Source organism: Leptonychotes weddellii, chromosome 12 (genome assembly GCF_054177405.1).
Source record: "Leptonychotes weddellii isolate Sample4059 chromosome 12, ASM5417740v2, whole genome shotgun sequence".
In the NCBI taxonomy this organism is placed as follows: Eukaryota; Metazoa; Chordata; class Mammalia; order Carnivora; family Phocidae; genus Leptonychotes; species Leptonychotes weddellii.
Genome location: NC_138380.1, coordinates 23,650,103 through 23,669,637, shown reverse-complemented (window position 1 = coordinate 23,669,637; position 19,535 = coordinate 23,650,103). Strand labels below are relative to the sequence as shown.

The window sequence follows — 19,535 nt, the reverse complement described above, 5'->3', positions numbered from 1 at the left end:
GCAGAGGGAGAAGCAGGCTCCCCGCTGAGCAAGGAGCCAGACATGGGGCTCCATCCCAGGACCCTGGGATCATGACCTGAGGCGAAGAATATTATTTTATTCACAATAAGTTTATATTTCCATGAGTAATGTTGACAGAATGGTTATAATTATTTCAGACAGGATAAAAATGACTATGCTGACCACAGAAAGAATGGATAGGTCATGCCAGGCCAAAGTTTCTAAAAGCCAAAAGTTTTTGTTTGTTTGTTTGCTTGTTTTACCAGAAGCCAAATCAGAAAACATGGATTTAAAGTTTACCTAAATGGCCAGCACAAGAGGCAAAAAGGATGTTCCGCTTCTCTGGAGGGTTCTACTTTGATCCTATCAGTAAGTAGTTGAGAACAATTCTGAAACACTGACCACCTTTTCTCAGTTTCTTTCTACTGCTTTCTTCCCAATTTTCTACCGGTGTCTCATATATATACACATGCACATGCACATCCTGCCAGGTTACTACTCTCTGATGGTAGGGTGGGTGAATAATTGCTTTCTCTACCAATTTACATCTTGGCTTTTATTAACATTTTTATCTGAAAGGTTTTGCTGAATCTCATAATGCTCATATGTTAGAGATTTGCACCTATTTTGGCTGGGAACATTTAATGTCATCAAGAATCTCACATGTATTAGATTTACATTATTCTTCCTTTGCTTTTTTGGATAGGACCAAATGGCCTATTAAAAATCTTTTTTTTTTTTTTTAAAGATTTTAGTTATTTAAGAGAGAGAGAGTGTGAGAGAGAGCACAAGCAGGGGGAGCGGCAGAGGGAGAGGGAGAGGCAGGCTTCCCACTGAGCAGGGAGCCCGATGCAGGGCTCCATTCTAGGACCCCGAGATCATGACCTGAGCCAAAGGCAGACGCTTAACCGACTGAACCACCCAGGCCTATTAAAAATCTTTGAAGAGATCCTATAGTTGGAGAAAACTCCATGTCATATACTATTAACATAGAGCTTGTCAAGAACTGTGATACAACTTGGCTAAATAGAGCATCAACCCCTTGAATATTGCCCTACAGACATTTTTCTCATTTCATAACCAGGACTATTAACATTCATAAAATAAAATTTGGTTGAAGTTAGGAGATCAAAATAGCAAAGAAAATATAAGGATATTTTTTTCCGAAGAAACTGGAATAGATGTTTACTATTTTTAGTGGTTCATCTGTGTTTTTTAATTTCTCACTAATGAATTTTAATCTATTTATTTGGAAAATAGATTTCATGAGAGATCATGACCCTATCTAACATTTAATAATGAATTTCCTGTAGGCTCAAAAGATTTTATACCTAAAGAGATATTTACCCAATATTTCACAACAAAAAGAGATCCACGTGCTGATGCTTTACCAAGCACTCTCCTTAAGCCAGATCTCCTTCTCGGGCTCCAGATCCTTGCTGATCATTTCAACTTGTCCATTACATGGAGAACTAACACTCAATAAATCAACAGTGGAGCTAATCATCTTCTTGAATCTGCTCTTACTCTTATATTCCCTGTCTAATAAAATATGCACTTAACTTCTTCCTACCATACCATGATAAAAAAGTTAACGGTGCTGTTCTATCTCACCATACTATGGCTCTTTGAAACCTGTTTGTTTGAAAATGATTGTTTGAAAACATTCATTATGTGCCATCATTTGCTGTGTTGCCTCTGAACATTGGCTTCCAATGACTCCCTCAGAAGTGGTTGCTGTATTTCATTGATGACCATGATAAATGTTAGTCTTACCCAGAGTATGCAAGTTAAATCAGAATAATCATTTCCTGTTAAATTTATCATTCAAAATTTTGTAGCCTAAAAGTAGAATAACACATCTTTCAACTATGTTATTCTTTGGCTGTAATCATTGCATTCACTGCATTTCTAGAAGGTGATCTTTCAGTGTTAACTGCTTCTCCTCCTTCCACATACTGTCTCCTAGATAGGAACAGTGACCCATGGGCAGGATAGGCAAGAGACTCACGGACAGAGCAAGATTAGTTTCATTAGTTCGAAGAATATCTATCCCTGTCTGGCATAGCTTAAGACTGGCCCAGGAGATTATAATATTACTACACTGATCAGAAAAGAGAGGACCATTCAGAAAGATTGGTGTTGTAAGCAAGAGTCTTCTAAAGCTTTCATGGGAGATAGCGCCTGACATATACCACAAAGCCTGCTAAGGGGGTGGAGTGTCATGTAGCCGCACTCCTGCAGACTCTAAGCCAAGGTTGAGCAACGACCCAGTGAGACTGAAGAAAAGACCCAGAGACAGAGAAGGGGACGTCGGATTAATGCAGGAACTAATGTACAGGGTGTCTGGGAAAGGCAGACTGGATGAAGCATCTGCTGCTGGAATCTACATGCAGCAAGCTTTATAGGATAGCTACTAGCCTAGCAACTCTCGTAGCTTTCCCCCTCCTTTCACAGCCAACATTCCAAGATCAAAGCCCACTACCTAAACATTCTGTGTTACCAATGAGACGCCCCAGGTTGGCCACCCCTGAAGCCCCTGACTTGAAACATTGAACAACATGCTTTTCTACATATCTTGTTTGCAGGAAATAACAGAGAGAGAATGAGATCTGTACATTCTCCAGATAATGATTAACAGGGGCATTCAGAGTGTGCCTGTATAAACCAGCCATCTGCCACTTATCATTCAGTTGATCTCCCTGGCTATCAGCAGCAAGGGCACACATAGTAAAAATCACCTACCACCAACCCTGGCACCATTTTGTGCTATAGACTAGAGGTAGCACTATGGTTGGAACAAGGGGAAGGGTTAATGCATGGGCCCATACATATGACTCAATGGCAAGGGTCAGTGGTTTTCCATCAGTAGCCAGAACCCTGAACTCACTCTATGTCCAATATGAGTGAAAGTCACTCAAGTCAGTGTGGTGGTTCAGTTTTCTGAGATCCTGCAAAAGCAATACCTTGCTGAGCAACTGGAGCAATCTTCTTGCTAGACTGTCTTCCCAGACCTGGAGCTCAACTGTGAAGAACTGGGAATACTATGTAGGTTGAGTGAGTCTGCTCCTTGGGGCATCCAGTTGAGCCCATGTACCAGATAGAGTGTCAGAGAATGCCCCAAGTAGAGAAATGGGCACCAGGGCTCATCTGGCCCCCTGTCTGGCCTATGGGACTTTGCCCAGATAGCATTATAGGCCATGGACCATCCCAGGGACAGGATGACTTAGAACATTTTGAAGAAAGCTCTTAGAGGCATGCATCCTCTGAGGTGGACAGCCTAGGGCAGAGGCCCCACTTGTCTAGGTCTAAAGGCAGTACTGGGTCAGCCCTTGAGGTAAAAATACCCAGGACATCAAACTTTCGAAGTGGTTGAATAGAATAATTTTGTTAAATGGAGATAAGCCAAGCTGAATTAAGTGTGAATGGTAATTTTTGAGTATTCAATGTCAGATACTTAGGTATTCACAATAATTTAAGAATTAATTAAGCTGTATATATGAACATACAAATTGTCCCTTTTACCTGAAGCTTTGTAAATTTGTGACATTGTCTCCTGAAGGGAAGGAAAGAAAGAACACCAAGGGATATTATGTGTGAAGACATGATTTCCCTCCATAATATTACCTGCAAAAGTTGTATGGCATGACACATAACATTCATGTATTCATCCTAAGTAAATGCCCTTGAGATTGAAGAAATAAGAAAAAAGTTCTAGTATTCCTAAATTTGTGCAACAAATAATGTAGTTATATTATCCATGTGAGCCCTATATTTTCAGAAGTTTCAAGGAGCTTCAGTTATCCAGAACCATTCATAACTCCTTACAATGTCCATTTGTCTCTATATACTGGCATAATTATTTGTTGATGTTACTAAAACAATTTTACAAAACTCTTGATTTTTAATCATTTCTTTAATATTAGAGATTGCATGCTGCAAAGTAAGAAAACTTCTCATAATTTACAATATGACTAAAGTATAAAACTTTTCTAATTTAAAGTCTTTCAATTTTAGAAAAATGGAGGAGTCTGAAATCTTTAGTTAACTTTGAAATACAGGGTTTCTTGGGTTTGTAGTTAACATTCAAATAATCTGAAGTCACATAAATCCTGCATCTGTAAAATTCCACTAAAAGAACTGGCAAAAGTGAAAAATTCAGCAAATCCAATTAAATACTGCTAACAGACCCAAACTGACACAAGACAAACAAAAATATATCTAGGCACCGATAGATATTTTAAATGTTAAACCTCCTCAGCCCTGCTTGAAGAGGATAAATTGAGTGAAATTGGGGGTGTATTTGGCCATAGATTAAGATGAACTGAAATTTTCAAGGTGACTAACTCCTCAGTCTAAATGAATTTGATGCTTGTCAGAAGTTGTTGAGAAAATCTGACTCACTCTAGTGATCTCTTGAAACCTTAAAAAATATTACAAAAACTCTACCCAGTACCCCTGAGATATGCAATATAAATGTCTATAGAAAATGTAAGCAAATAACTGGCAGTGATTATGAATTAGAAAATGCAAGAAACTTTTCACGTAAAGGAATTACCCCATTAAATAATTACTGAGCTCAAGAAAGGAGCAACACTCCTGGACCCGCACCTGTTGGTTATATATCCAGAGAGCTAATTCATCAGGAAATTTTCTAAATATATTTTTATTAGTAAAGCTTAAGTTCCCTAATCATTACATGGTAACCCAGAAAATGGGAAATACATAAAAATGGATTAATTTAGCCTGCTACAATAACATTCCAGTTTGAGTATGTAGACTGTTTATTTTAGCGTGCTTAACCCTTTTGGAATTAATCTCCAACTCTTTAGTTAAAGGATATGAAAGTAAGTAAAAATGGAAAAGTCTAAGGAAGATAAAAATAAAGACTGATTTACCATTAAAAAATCACTGAAAATATAGATTGTTATTTTGGCTATCCATTATTAGTAATTATAGTAAACTGAACATCTAAATAGAACAGCATGAGCTCTAAACATGATGGAAGAATCAAAGACTTTAAAACACCTCAGCTTAAGGAAGAGAAAAATAAATAATAGGAATGATTTTTCCTTCTTCCTGTTCTTCTTTTTCTAAAATATTTCTACCATGAGGGGTAATGAGAATAATAAAATTGAGATAAAATACTCTATTCCAGATTGGTTTTGACCGATGGAGAAGTGGAATAAAATTAAAACACTCGACACTGGGATCCACTCCTCTCTTATCCTACACCTCTTCAGTCCTCTCATACCTCTTTATGAATATTTTTAAAAGGTTTTTCTCATACATTAAGCTTCCATGAGAATTTTAGGAAGTATTAAGAATATCGGTGATATTGTAAGCCTGAATTTCTTAAACTCAGTCCTATTGACATTTAGGGCCAGATAAGTCTTTGCTGTGGAACTGTCCTGTGCATCTTAAGATGATTTTTTTTAAGATTTTATTTACTTATGTGAGAGAGAGAGAGAAAGAGAGAGAGAGAGCATGAGAGGGGAGAGGGTCAGAGGGAGAAGCATACTCCCTGCTGAGCAGGGAGCCCGATGTGGGACTCGATCCTGGGACTCCAGGATCATGACCTGAGCTGAAGGCAGTTGCTTAACCAACTGAACCACCCAGGCGCCTTTTTTTTTTTTTTTAAAGATTTTGTTTATTTATGTGGCATCTTAAGATGATTAATGGCATCCCTAGATTCTTCTACTCACTAGAGACATCAGTAGCACATCTATTCCCCATTGTGACAACCAAAAATGTCCCAAGACATTGCCAAATGTCCCCTAACAGGCAACATGACTCCTAGTTGGGAACCAAGGCTATAAAGTAACATGATACAGGATTTAAAATTTTCTTGTCAACAGGTAGAAACTGAGGGGTTTTTCTGCTTTATCAGAAAAACAAACATCTTAATAGGTAGGAAGAGACAAAGAATGACATGATTGCATACATTTCACTGCTTATGTCTGTATAGCACAGAAGAATTTGAACACCGACTGCATCAACAAATGCATATTATTTAATTCAACAGATATGATCCTGCATACTATAGTTGTTTGTTTCTTGTTAAATTGGAATTAGTTGCTAGAATTTAAAATTGAAATTATTTCGCTAAAATACCTCGATTATGACTTCTGAAAAATCAGAAGTTCTAGGAAATTATCCTTAATTCCCCTAAATATAATTCTCTGGATGTTGCCTTCTTTGGATACGACATGTGCCCTCTATTTTATCACAAATTTTAATTCACAATACACTATCTACATAGTCCCTATAATCATTTGTAATCTAGTCTTTAATCAAAAGCCAAATTAACTTTAAGGAATGAATTATAAGTCCAAAAATTAGGAAGAAAAGGAGAAGCATTAGTGGAGAAGGGCTCTTGGTGAGAGGAGAAGAAAGGGATGATTTCTTATTTTCTTCAATGTAATGTACCTGGGCATTAAGTATTATTATAGCTCTCTAGCATATTAGCTTATTAGGAAATCTTTTGAGCTTTTTTTTTTTTTTTTAAGATCTTATTTATTCATTAGAGAGAGGGAGAGCACACGTACAAGTTGGCGGGGGGAGTGGCAGGCAGAGGGAGAGGGGGAAGCAGGCTCCCCACTGAGCAGGGAGCTAATGTAGGGCTTGATCCCAGGACTCTGATCATGACCTGAGCCAAAGGCAGACACTTAACCAACTGAGCCACCCAGGCACCCCTCTTTTGGGCTTTTCAATAACTCTTTATTTTTAAACTTGTGGTAGAATAACCAAAACAGTATACAGTGGGCTGCAATCATAATACTGAAAAGATCAGATGAATAAGCCATGGGCAAGAGTCACATTTTAGAGGTCTTTATCTTTGTCAAATAAAAAGAAACTATGGGCCAATCCTTTCACATCACTCAAGGGAACTATTTCTCTCTGAAAAATTAATAATGAAGATTTATACTATGAATGTATATTCTCTAACTAGTAAAGAATATGGTATAAATCACCACCAGCAATAGGTTATCTGCTTTTATTTTATTTATTTATTTTATATGGCAATTGTGGAAAATTGTGCTTAAATAATATACTCTCTCTAGGACTCTTTTGAAACTAATCACAGGTGTTGGTATTGAGCTGAGTGTAGAGTAGATAGAGAAGTCTAGAGTTCAATTTCTTAGTACTACTCTGAAAAACTGCCTTCTGAGTCATAATAAACAATGATCTTTTATTGACTCAAGTTGAGACAGGGTGGTTCCATATAAGCATGAAATGGTACTTAGAGAAATTTTAAAAATGGATCCAAGAATTCTGAGAAAAGAATTCTTTGTCCAGGAGTGGTGACTCTGGTGTAACTTTTAAAATAAATGTAAGTTGTTATCTATAAACTACATATTAATCATCCTTGGACATATTTTACTTTTGATTTAGCAGATGCCTGTCCTGCTTCAGAAAAGAAAGCCAAATAAGGTGCTATTTGAAATTACTTCAAAAATACCTTGTTATTTGCATCTAGTTATGAAATGTAAGCAAATAAAAGATAGTTCGGAATGTTTCAAAATGTTAATACTTTCAAATCATTTGAAGGCAAAGGTAGTCATTTATAGTTGGAAAACCATTAACTCAATGAGCAAATATTTAAAGTAAAACCATTGTTTACCAACCATTAGCTTTTTGCTTTAGTTGTCTTAATCAAACAGCCATTGGGAATAACCCCTGTAACTTTTAGTGAGGAGAAGAAGGTATTATAGCTCCTTTTTGGGGGACAAGCAAAACATTATTCTACCTTAAGAATTGACATTTTTTAAAGTTTTAATGCATACAGATTTTACACATAATCAAGAAAAATAATATTATTGCTTAGATGACATCTTTAATATTTATAATTTATAGTAGACTGAAAGCTTCCTAATTAATTTTTGATAAGCATTTTTAGTTATTACTGACTTCCTACATGGAAAGAAGGCACAGTATTCTAATCTGGTGCTTTTTCCTTTTTAAAAAATACATTAATATTTCTTAGCAGTGGTTTCTGCTATGAGAAACAGAAAACTAATAGTAACTTAAGTAAATGAGTTCTTTTTTCCAGGCAAATAGCTTGAAAGTAGGCAGCAACTGGCTTAAGTTCATTTTAGTTGGTAATTTCTTTGGATAGTGATGTATTTAAGGTAAAAGAAAGAAGAAAATGTACCAGTCACATTTCCCTCCTTTTATTAAGAGTATACAAGCCTCTTTAGTCTTCCTTTTGTGTCCCATAAGCCAGAACTATGTCACATGGCATTCTCAGCTGTAAAGGACACTTAGAAATTGAATACTTGTATTTCCAAACCTTTACAGTTACAGTCAAACAAGGATGTTGGGAGAGAGTATTGGCCACAATCCATGCCTAACTAATAATTTGATCATGGAATGACATATGTCAATGGAATTGAAGTATCAATATCTTAAAGAAGTAAATTTCCCCAGTAGACTCCAATCAAATTTCTGGCAGGTTTTTCTGGTGAAAATCAACAAGCTATTTCTGTTTTCATGGAAAATCAAGGGCCATGAATAAACAAAAGCAATCTTGGATAAGAACAAAGGTGGAGGATTTATAAACCAGATGCAAATTTTATTATTTAACAATAGCAGTTAAGACTGAGGTATTAACAGAAAGATAGACAAATACAGGGATGAAGCAGAATAGCTTTCAGAAAGTAACCACACTTATATTATCTGCTGATTCATGACAAAGGCGACATGATAATGCAGAGGGAGAAGGATGGTCATTCAACACATTGTTCTGGGTTAGTTAAAAATCTGAAATAAAAATAAACTGTGATTTCTACTTTATACCTCATACAGAATCAGCTCAAGATAGAGTGTAAATTTAATATGAAATCTAAAACAATAAAACTTTGGAAACTTTTAGTATCTCTACCTCTGTCTCTTGCCTTTCTTTAAGAATGACCTAAAAATTCAAGTCCCTAGCCATTTTGTTAGCAGGGGCTACATTTAGTTTCTTGGAAGTTGCATAATTAATTGCTTGTGTTATGAGAGTTGGGTAGATTTGAGAAAAATGAGTGTAAGTGGGTCTCTAAAGTCATTGTATTGATTGCATGGCTGCCACCTCCATGCTTTTATTCTCATTGCATATCCAGGAACCTATAAAGGAGATTTTGTGGTATTTGTGTGGCCTCACCTGGTGGCAGATGTCTGGAACTGCTCAGGTTTGTTTAGACCATCTAAGGTTTGATGATTGACTGCTTAATTCAAAAATTATGTTGAAAGAAATCTTTCTTATTTATTTTTGTCTGTTGCTTTTCATGGCCAGGATAAAAATGTATAGGTGTTTCAGGTTCATGTTTTCCTAGAGATTATCTTAAGCAAATGTCATTCATTTGTCCCTGCAATAAATACTTTTTGTTTAAATATACAAATAACTAAAGCTCCTTCTTTGAAGAAAGATTCTGAGACAGACAAGTGACTACGGTACAGGATGAAAACTGGTGAGTGTTGTTTTCAGGGTGATGGAGATGCAGTGCTGTGGGAGTTTAGGGATGGGGGAATTCCTTCCAGCTGAGGGATCAGGGGTATTTTTATGGAGAAACTCACAGAGATAAGTAGTTAAGGGATCTAGGAATAGGTTGCTAAGATTTGGAACCACAGAGATGTAGTATGAGGCATTTCTGATGGTGGAAAGACCATGAACAGAGTGATAGAGGCATGAAATAGACATACTCCAATCACTAGGTATAATTTAAGTGATTTGCATCGTTCACAATTGCTAAAACATGACAAACTGTTTAGAAATTATTCTTTTACATCCTGCCTATTAAATATAATCTTCAATGCAAAAAGGCAGTACTTAAATATCACAATAAAAATTGCACATATTCTTCTATAGCACATGTACTAAAACTAGTGTGACTACATGCTCTAGTTTCACAGCAAAAGTAGGTTGCATAGGATGAATAGGTATTTCATATCGCCTGACATTCTCTCTTGCAGTAAATTAATTTTATTTTATATGAAGTAGGTCATTTTGTACAGATAAAACTTTCTGTTGTGCACAATTCTCCCTTGATATCCATGTCATATTAATTGCTTATTGTAATATTTTTTTCTCTAGTTCTCAGCAATTTGTCTACCATCTCAATGTGTAGAATCAAGTTTTACCTGTGTTACATATTACAGATTGGTACCAGCAATGATTACCTACCTGTAATTGTCAATTTTTAATACTCAAAGACATCAAAAGGAATTTTCCTTTCTGTATTTCATTCAGAGCGTATTAAAACAACATATTTATTTATAGAATGATATCAATTTCACTTTATGTGAAAATTTATGAAGTAGGTCAAAGAGGAAAGAAAAACAACTTGATAAGTTTGAAGATAATAATTAGTTTAGCAAAGGATAAATTGTATAGAATTGACTGAACCTCTTCTATTTCACTGTCAACTTTTTTTTTTTTTTTTTTTTTTAGTTTTTCCCATCATTGTTAGATAAGTATAATCAGGACAGAAAAATTCTGCTATTGACATCTGATACCCAAGCCAGATGGATGCAGCTTATTTGAACTGTGTGGGAAAATGGAGTTTGTGAGAGTTTATCTTGAAAGGAGAGTCTTGATAGAATAAGATGCCATTTGGAGTTTAAGATTTGCACACTCTCTTTTTATTCCTTCTCTTTTGGAGAAGCCATAACAGGTCAGAAACACAGGTGTAGTAAGGAAATCAGCTGGACGAGGACAGTAAGTAGGTAGAATTTGTATATATATAGGAATAAGTCACATCAGAGCTCCTGAAATTGTTACATTCTTGTATAGCGCTTTTTTTTTTGCCTTGAGTTCAATAATTGTTTTTTCTTTGCATAATTTTCAATGTAAATATTACTTAACTGCCTCTAAATTTTTCTCCAGGACTATAATTTCTTCTAAACGTGCTTTAACTTTCAGCTTATGTCCTTGGAGCCTCCCTTTCTCATCATCCTGGAATTTGGGTTTTTTACCCTCCCTTGTGGCATCTTTAGTTTTCTGGATCTTCTCTTATTTCATTTCTTCATTTCACCGAAACATATTCCTTGAGCGATCCTGAGAAAAGGCACAAGGGCAGTAAATCTTTTGAAAGTATGAGAACTATATGTTTAAAGATGTATATATCCTACTCTATGCTATTTTGAGAGCACGGTTCAGCATAGAATTCTAAATTGAAAGTTATTTTCTTTCAGTGATTGAGAGGGTCCTCCATTGTCTTGCTTCTAGTGTGGCTGCCAAAGAATTCAATGCCATTTCTTTCTTGAACTTTCAGAACAACGTGCTTTGCAGTGGATCATTTTTCCATCTCTTTTCCTGAACATTTGGTGAATTTTATAATCAGAAATCTCATGTCCTTCAGATATCCTTCTAGAATCTTCTTGGAACTATTTTCTTGATAATATACTACTCTTATTTTTTCTGTTCCCTCTTTCTAAAACTGCACTTAATCAGATGTTGCATGTCCTGAACTGACCCACTTGCCATTCTGTTTGCCATCTTTCTTTTCCCCCCAATTTCTCAAAGATTTCCCAAACTATATCTCCTAAATATAATTTTTCTTTAATCATGACTTTTAGATTTAGTCAGAGATACTGTATTTCTAAAAAAGTCTTTTTGTTTTAATTTGTTTTAGGTATTTTCTTTTGACCATTCCTACAACAAAAATAGAACAAATCATTAAATTGTGATATATCCATACAGGTGAGTACTATGTAATAATAGAATGAGTAAACAGTAGCCAACATAGCTACCATGTGAAGACTTGGAGATTTAATAACCTGGACCTATCCCATAAATTTGTTGTATAAAAGACATATTCACAGAAGAAAGCATACAGTATAATTTCATGTGTATAAATTTCAAGAAGGAACAAAAGTTGAACAGTAGATTAGTTTGATAATTATTCATAAGTGGTATAATTAAAAACTGGATAGGAATCATAGGTACAAGGGTGGTGGTGGCTACTTCTGAGGGAATAAGGCAGGAATAGGTACACGAGGAGCTTTCAATTACTGTTCACCAGGAGATTATTACTTAAGTATCATCATATTCTTTTTGAGATGAACAGAAATAGTCTAAATATTCTTTTGTTTATATGATTTTTTCCAAATTAAAGAAAACAAAGCAGCTGAGCGGCCAGGTTGTTGAATGTTTCATGTGTGAGATATAGATATAAATGAGTGAGGGCAGGCTATGATAGAGGAACATAAGGAAGGAAGATGAGAAGGAAACTTCCAGAAGAAATGAAATACGAAGTAGGAGAGGCTTTATATGCAATGGTCTGCACAATTAAATAGAAAGCAAGAACATTGACTCCATCACCTGATATAAGGTGAAAGGGAATAAATACCCATGTGAAAATGCTGCAGGAAAAGCTGTGTCATTGGGGTAAGTTATGAAAGCTTCATCGGTCATATGACTGGGCAAAACAGGAGGGTAATACGTTGAGAGATAATAGATAGGAGGTACTAGAATGAGGTAAACAGGGCTAGTCCTTAAAATCTGCACTAGGATGGTATGCAGTTGGCTCTAAAAGAGTTTAGTTCATGACTGACAATGTAGCTTGTGTTTACGTTGTGGGGAAGGTAAACAGTTCTTTCTCTTGTGGTTAGCTTGATGGGAGCAACTGGTAGCAAAGCAACCTCTAATTAGGTGGCTCTTTCTATGGGGAAGGATGAGTTTTATAGTTCAATTTCAAAGCTGATGAGTTTGGCCCTTTGACTTAGGTATTTATTATTTATTCCTTGTAGTCCCAATGGCCTGGTGATGCTAGTGGGTTTCTATTTCTGACACTGGGTATCTCTCAGAATTTGTAACCAATGTACATACAGTGACCTGTAATGATTTCTGTTGTCACAGTTCTGATATAGGCTACCTGGATATTTCTAAGAGCCAGTTGATTTGGTCACTTTTCTGCCCTCTCATAACTTTTTACTTGAGAACAGAGGGAGGGATCATCAATAAAAGTATTTCCCTTACCTCTCTACTTGGCTAAATCCTGTTCACCCTTCAGATTCTAGTTTTTACATGACTACATTGGGGAAACTCACCTTAGTCTCTCATATCTGATTCAGATCTTCCCCTTATCTTCCCCTTCAGTGCCCTATCTTTTTTCTGTCAGACCACAAATCTTCCTATACCGTCATTACTGGCTCCGCTGAAATTTCAATGTTAAGTCAATTTCTTCCAAATAACTTAAAACATCTTTTGCCAGTAGCCATGGCCTGCAGCAGTCTCAGGAAACACTATTATCAAACATTTTATTAATGCTCATCTCTGCACAATGCTCTATTAGGACAACTTTATCACATACCACTTGAAAAGTTTTCCTGTCACGATTGGCAGCTAAAACGGACAAGGGTCAACCAGTCAACAGTGGCTTTTGAAAGAATAACTTCATCTTGAACTGCTGAGAAGAGGTGACAGGAGTGTGTTTCCATACTGTTAATACGTTAAGAGAAGGTAAGGATGATTTTCTTCCCAGCTAAGGCAATACAACGGAAATACTGAACCTGTCGGGCTAAGCTAAGCAGGAGTAGGCTGGGTCAGTATTTGGTGATGTCTCTGAGGAACACCTTCTGTAGAATAGCTATTTTAAGTAATAATTCAGCAATAGGACTATCTTTGAGTCAGTTCCAAACCAGCCTTCTGACCAGAGGTTCAGACAATTCTTCACCAGTGGAAATGCTATCTTAATGATGGTCTCTTTTACTTGTGATTATTATTCATCATGGGAGACTTGACTTTCCCAAGCAAGGTGAGTCAGCCACTGCAGTCCTAGAAGCAGGAGGAACTCAAACTGAAACCTGTCAAGGGAACACAGTTTATAATTTAGTCAGTCAGGGCACAATTTATACTTCATTTTTTTCCTCTACACTCCCAATGCCTGAGGTCTTCTGAAGAAAAGAGGACAGGCAGAAGATGCTACTGGCTTTATGCCAGAATGGAAGAGGTATTATATAAAAATCATAAACAAATGCTAACAGGGGAAAAAATCCACTAAACTGCATATTTGATATCTCAAGGGAAAAATGTAAAGTAGAAGTAAGCTTTGTTCTGAAGAGTGTAAATGGAACAGTTTTTAAAAGAGCCAAATATTTAGTAATATACTGTTAATGATCTTATAGAAAATGACCTACTGTGTTAAGTAGTGATTTATATTTGTGTGTGGGGGGGCAAATATTATATATAACTATTTAAAACTTCCATCCTCCTCACTCAGGAAGGTTTTTGTATTTGTTTCCTTTACTCCTGGAGTTTTGTTGTTGGCCTAGGTGATGGATGAAGATACAACATGATTAGATCTGGAGCAGTATTGATAAGCACCTTTTAAGGAGTGTGAAGACATGTTGGCACAGATTCTAAGCCAAAAAAGACTCCACTGGTGGATATTAAGAAAAGAGAGTCTCTGCATGGTGAGTACAGTGGGCGGGAGTGGAGTGACAGTATATGCATGGACATGGAAGAGTAAGAGTATGTGAATGGGCAGAAAGTTATGGAGAAAGCAACAGAAGATTTGAGATTTGGGAGTAATGAGTAAATACTTTGAGAGATGGGTGATTAATATCTTCACTGTAGACTGAAGTTAATGGTGACTTTTTAATACATTTCGGATGTCAAACTGGGAGGTAAGCTTATTTGTTTGTTGTTCTTAAAACGACATGAATATTTTTATTTTATATATCACCCACTCCATATTATCAATTTTCATAGTCAATCACTAGAAATTTAAGGCCACAGAATTAAATAAAACTGTATTAAACCTCAGGTGCTATGTTAGAGAACTTCATATAATTGAGAACAAATTTCAAAGAATCTGAAAACAGATAATCAGGCTTAAATTTTTATAGCTTGAATTTTTATAATTCTGATTATTTTTCCAGATATCAAAAATATAAAAGATTAAAAAGTGATTATTGAAAAGGTCATTAATAGACCAGTGAAGATTTTCTGATTTTTCTTTGCTATTTTAAAAAAGTTCTAATAGTCCCTAAATAAGGAAAAGGTGTTTTTTATTGGGCTTAAATAATAGTTTAGAAGAAAAGAATTATTTTCCAATTATTAACTCATATATCAATCTGATCATCTTTAAAATTTAAATTATTTTGAATGAAAACTTTCCATGTGGTATTGCAACAGGTTTTCTAATGCTTAAAAATTTAATATTAATAAGAAGTTTTTGAGAAGTAAATGGAACGGAATATTGTTCTGGAAGAAACTTGTAAAATTAATATTATAATAAAATTGGAGTAACCACTAAATTAGTGAAAAAATTCTAAATACATGGTCATTCAGAACAAAACTTTGTTTCTTTTTGAAAGACACTTAGTTCTGTGGATTTAAGCATAGAATTTGGGGCTTGCATTGTTATTAAATTTTACTAAAATTTATTTAAGCAAACAAATAAATAATGATATTAAAATATGAAACTTTTTTTGTAAGACAGTGGAAAACATTGATAAGAAATATTTTATGGTAAGTTAAAGTGAGAACGGGGCATTTTTTTAAGGGAAAATGTAATATTGAGGAAAGCAATTTAATATTTTGGGGTCTCTATTTACATTTCTGAGCTTTAAAATTCTGTGGATACATAAAGTAGCCCTAAGTGCTAATTGATCATCATAAAAGATTGGTAAGCAAAGGAAAACAAATTTTGACCTTTGCTAACATTTATGTAGGTTTGGTCATTTTGCCAAATTCCACAATTTGTTCTAATTTCAAGCATCCAATAACTGAAGTTTGAGCAAGCCATCACTCGATGGTGTGTGTGTGTAGAGATGTGTGTGTAGAGTGTTAGATATAGCAGAGAGAGCGGTTTTCCCATAAGCCAGCTTTAATAGGTTAAGGTAAACTCATTCATTAAAGTGAACTCTGATATTCACAATTAGTTCTAAAAGCAAATTTCCTTTTAGGGAAAGAATACAAGACACACAATTTGTTCTTTGACATTTGTACTCACCTTCTCTTATTCTTATGTATATGAACAGTAATGAAAGCCATATAAAATTCTGATTAAATTCTTGATTCTTTCCTAAGCCACAGTAAAGTGTAGACTGTTGAACAGTTTTTTGTTTTTTTTTTTTAAGATTTTGTTTATTCGAGAGAGAGAGAGAGAGCTTGAGAGAGAAAGAGTATTATTTCTTTTTGAAAGTCCTTAAGGTAATGTTAGCCTAAGAAATAGCCACAGATAAAGCCAGGTATATGGAGAGTCTGGAAGCTAGAGGTTGGTTGTATGATCCTCTTTGCAATGGGACAACATGGAAAAGCTAGAGATATTGTTAAAATCGGGGGGGAGGGGTAGAGGAAGAAGCAGACTTCCTGGTGAGCAGGGAGCCCGATGCGGGACTCCATCCCAGGACTCTGGGATCATGACCTGAGCTGAAAGCAGACACTTAACGCCACCCAGGCACCCTAAAATCAATTCCAAAAGAAGTGTGATGGACTCCATAAAGTCAGATTTCTAAGAATAATAATATTTCCAAATATCTAACTTCAGTTCCAATATTCTCTTCTATCTCAATCTTAAATCAAATTCTAACTTTAAACCAAACCCTAATCTTACGGTTTTATGAAATAAACAAAGTAGCAGGGAGATCCCTTGATCATCAGTTCAAACTGGGTTCTTTTGGAGCATGACTTGGGAACTTTGGGTGAAGTGGGAGCTCCTAGGATAGGGTCTGGTCTTATTCTATAGGTTATGCAGAGAACTCAACATCCGCTTTCCTTCCTAGAATATTTTTCCACCCTGTCAAAATTCTGCCTCACTCCCCCACTGCCATTGCTTTCAATGGGAAGGTTTGGCCTCATATATCTTTGAACGTAGACTGCATGGTTTTTGATCCCCAAATGAGAGGAAATAGCTCTTGTTACTGTGACTACTTCCTGCCTCTTTTTGTAAGAAATAATCGTTAAAGAAAGAGTGCTTTGTTCTTCCCACCGCCTTTCACACCATTTCCTTCTTTCTCAATGCATTCGATATTTGAGGAATCCATTCTCCCCTTAATTCTCACGTGCTGCCAGAGGCAATAGAAGATTATTGCAAGAGTTAATCACTGGCCTCTCTTTTGTAATATAGTTCTCAGATTAGGTTTTCTTGCCAGAAAAAATGAACTAAACTCACTTCCTACTGAGAAAAAGATTTTCACTTATTTCTTAGAGCTGACATGAATACAAATATTCTCTACCCTATAATGAGCTGTAATCTTGTACACATGATTAGTAATTCTGCCACCTATTAAACAATATAGGAAGCATATGCATACATCCAATATACTCCAAAAATATGAAGGAATGGTTACCGCTGAAAATAGAAATTATGTACTAGCATAATGCCAAATAGGTTTTACATTGCATATCAGGGAGACCTGTTCAGGAAAAACCACTTCTGAATGTGATTGTGCGGGCATAGGTAGGAATAGCTAGGAAAAAGTCAGAATTGAATCAAAATGAGAGAAGGTGGCAGGGCTGTAGAGTAAGTCTGGAAAGAGGATCTGCTGCGACTATTGGAGCTGGGGCAAGACATACTGTAGGCCTTCAAATATGTGAAAATGCTCTCTTTCTAGAAATCCTGGATTGGTCCTTAAGTAGCTGCCATTGCAAAGAGATTCTTTTCCTATAAAAGCTTTTGCTAGGGTTAGTCCTCTTTCATTAAAAACATTTTCATTTAATTATGCTCATTCTAATATATTCGTTTAAATACATGTAAAGAAGGTAAGTTTACCTTGGCCAAATATGTGTGCAGCCATTTGGAAGATTATCATTGAAACATTTCTCATACCAAACTGTTGCTTATTTGCATAGAATTTATCTATATATACATTGCTGAATTACTTCTAGGGGTTAGTACCTCAAATATTTCTAACTAAATGGACAATATATCTTGAACAGCTTAATATTGAAATCATTTTTAGACAATAACAAAAGAGTATTATTTCTTTTTGAAAGTCCTTAAGGTATGTTAGGACTGTAGCCTAAGAAATAGCCACAGATAAAGCCAGGTATATGGAGAGTCTGGAAGCTAGAGGTTGGTTGTATAATCCTCTTTGCAATGGGACAACATGGAAAAGCTAGAGATATTGTTAAAAGAAATGGGTTTAAAAAAAAAATCCCTACGCAAATACTTAGGCAATTTGCTATGAAGGAGATTCATTGGCCCCAGCAGGATCCAGTTGTAAAATGTTGCCTATTGGATCCTGCAGCTGTGAACAGGTGAGCCAGAATAAAGAAATAAGTCTGGGTGGCAGAACTAGAAATAAGGAGGTAGAACTAGAACTAGAAAAGGAGGTAACTGAGTACCCTTAGATAGGACCAAGGAAAATTAAAGGGAAAAGGACAGATTAAATAGCAAGGCCAGAAGATGAGTGTTAGTAGCCACAGTCTGTATCTGTACTGAGCAAACTAAGAATTCTGCATGAATACTTGTCACTGAAGCCCTTTATTCTTCCTCATTCATCACTAAGTCTGTAAATACAGCCTCAGTAACCTGTCTTGGTGATGAATAGCCGTTCTATTGATTCTCACAGATTCCTTTTCTGGACAGACCACATCAACATATTTGGCCATGTCCAGATCTAATATTATGATATCAAATCAACCAATAAAATAACAAATATTTTAGTCAAATTGACCTTTTAACATTGACTACATCAGTGATTCTGTAGCTCTTTAAATCTGTAACACATATAAGAATTTCTTAGAGTTAGCCCTGGATGATCACCAGAGCAAGCAAGTGGCATGCAATTGTGAAAAGATATTTTTTTTGAGAGAGAGAGAGCACACCGCATGAGCATGGGAGGAGGGGAGGGGGCAGAGGGAAAGGGAGAAAGAGAATCTTAGGCAGGTCCCATGCCCAGTGTGGAGCCCACCTCGGAGCTCGATCTCACAACCCTGAGATCATGACCTGAGCAGAAATCAGGAGATGGACATTTAACTGACTGAGCCACCCAGGTGCCCCTATGAAAAGATCTTTTAAATATATACATAAATACATCCTAACCATCATCCCCTCTTTTCACACTAAGCAACTGTATTGCTTTTTATTATTTTTATTATTTTTTAGCCTTTTCTCTATTTTCCCAGTCAAAATTGACAGATAGGGGTGTAAAATTTTAGGGGCATTATGATTGTGTTTTGTCAAGGACATTTTTGTAGGGAACCAGCCTTGTGTTCTTGGGAAACTTTGAGCCCAAAACTGTTAGAGCCCAGAGTTGGAGATAATCAAAGATTAACTGGTCTAGTTCTTAGATTATTGGTGCCCATCCTCCCCCCAACACACACAACTTCATCATCTTTGCAATTATTGCCTACAACCTGCAGACCCTTGTGGCACTATGAAGAATACATTCATTCCCTAACAAGCAACAGACCTTCAAATAACTCCTGATTTTATTTCATTAAATTTATATACATTTCAGCCATATCCCCAAAGATCTCAAGCAGTTACAATATACTCTGGATAGTTTTATTTTCTCCTTATAGATAAACATACAATTTTGTTATTTCAGTATTTTAAAAATTTATGTCATGAAACGGTTAAACCAGTCCTGGGGTATGG

General features: G+C 35.9%; 1 long non-coding RNA gene across 1 annotated transcript in view; it reads left to right on the top strand.

Moving 5' to 3' along the window:
- LOC145716396 (uncharacterized) overlaps positions 1 to 19,535 on the top strand; it is a 109,879-nt gene that overhangs the window by 66,505 nt on the left and 23,839 nt on the right. The window contains exons 2-5 of the long non-coding RNA XR_014139029.1: positions 267 to 369; positions 11,616 to 11,683; positions 13,328 to 13,444; positions 14,257 to 14,397. This is a non-coding gene — a long non-coding RNA (uncharacterized LOC145716396). The remainder of the gene's footprint in view (positions 1 to 266; positions 370 to 11,615; positions 11,684 to 13,327; positions 13,445 to 14,256; positions 14,398 to 19,535) is intronic.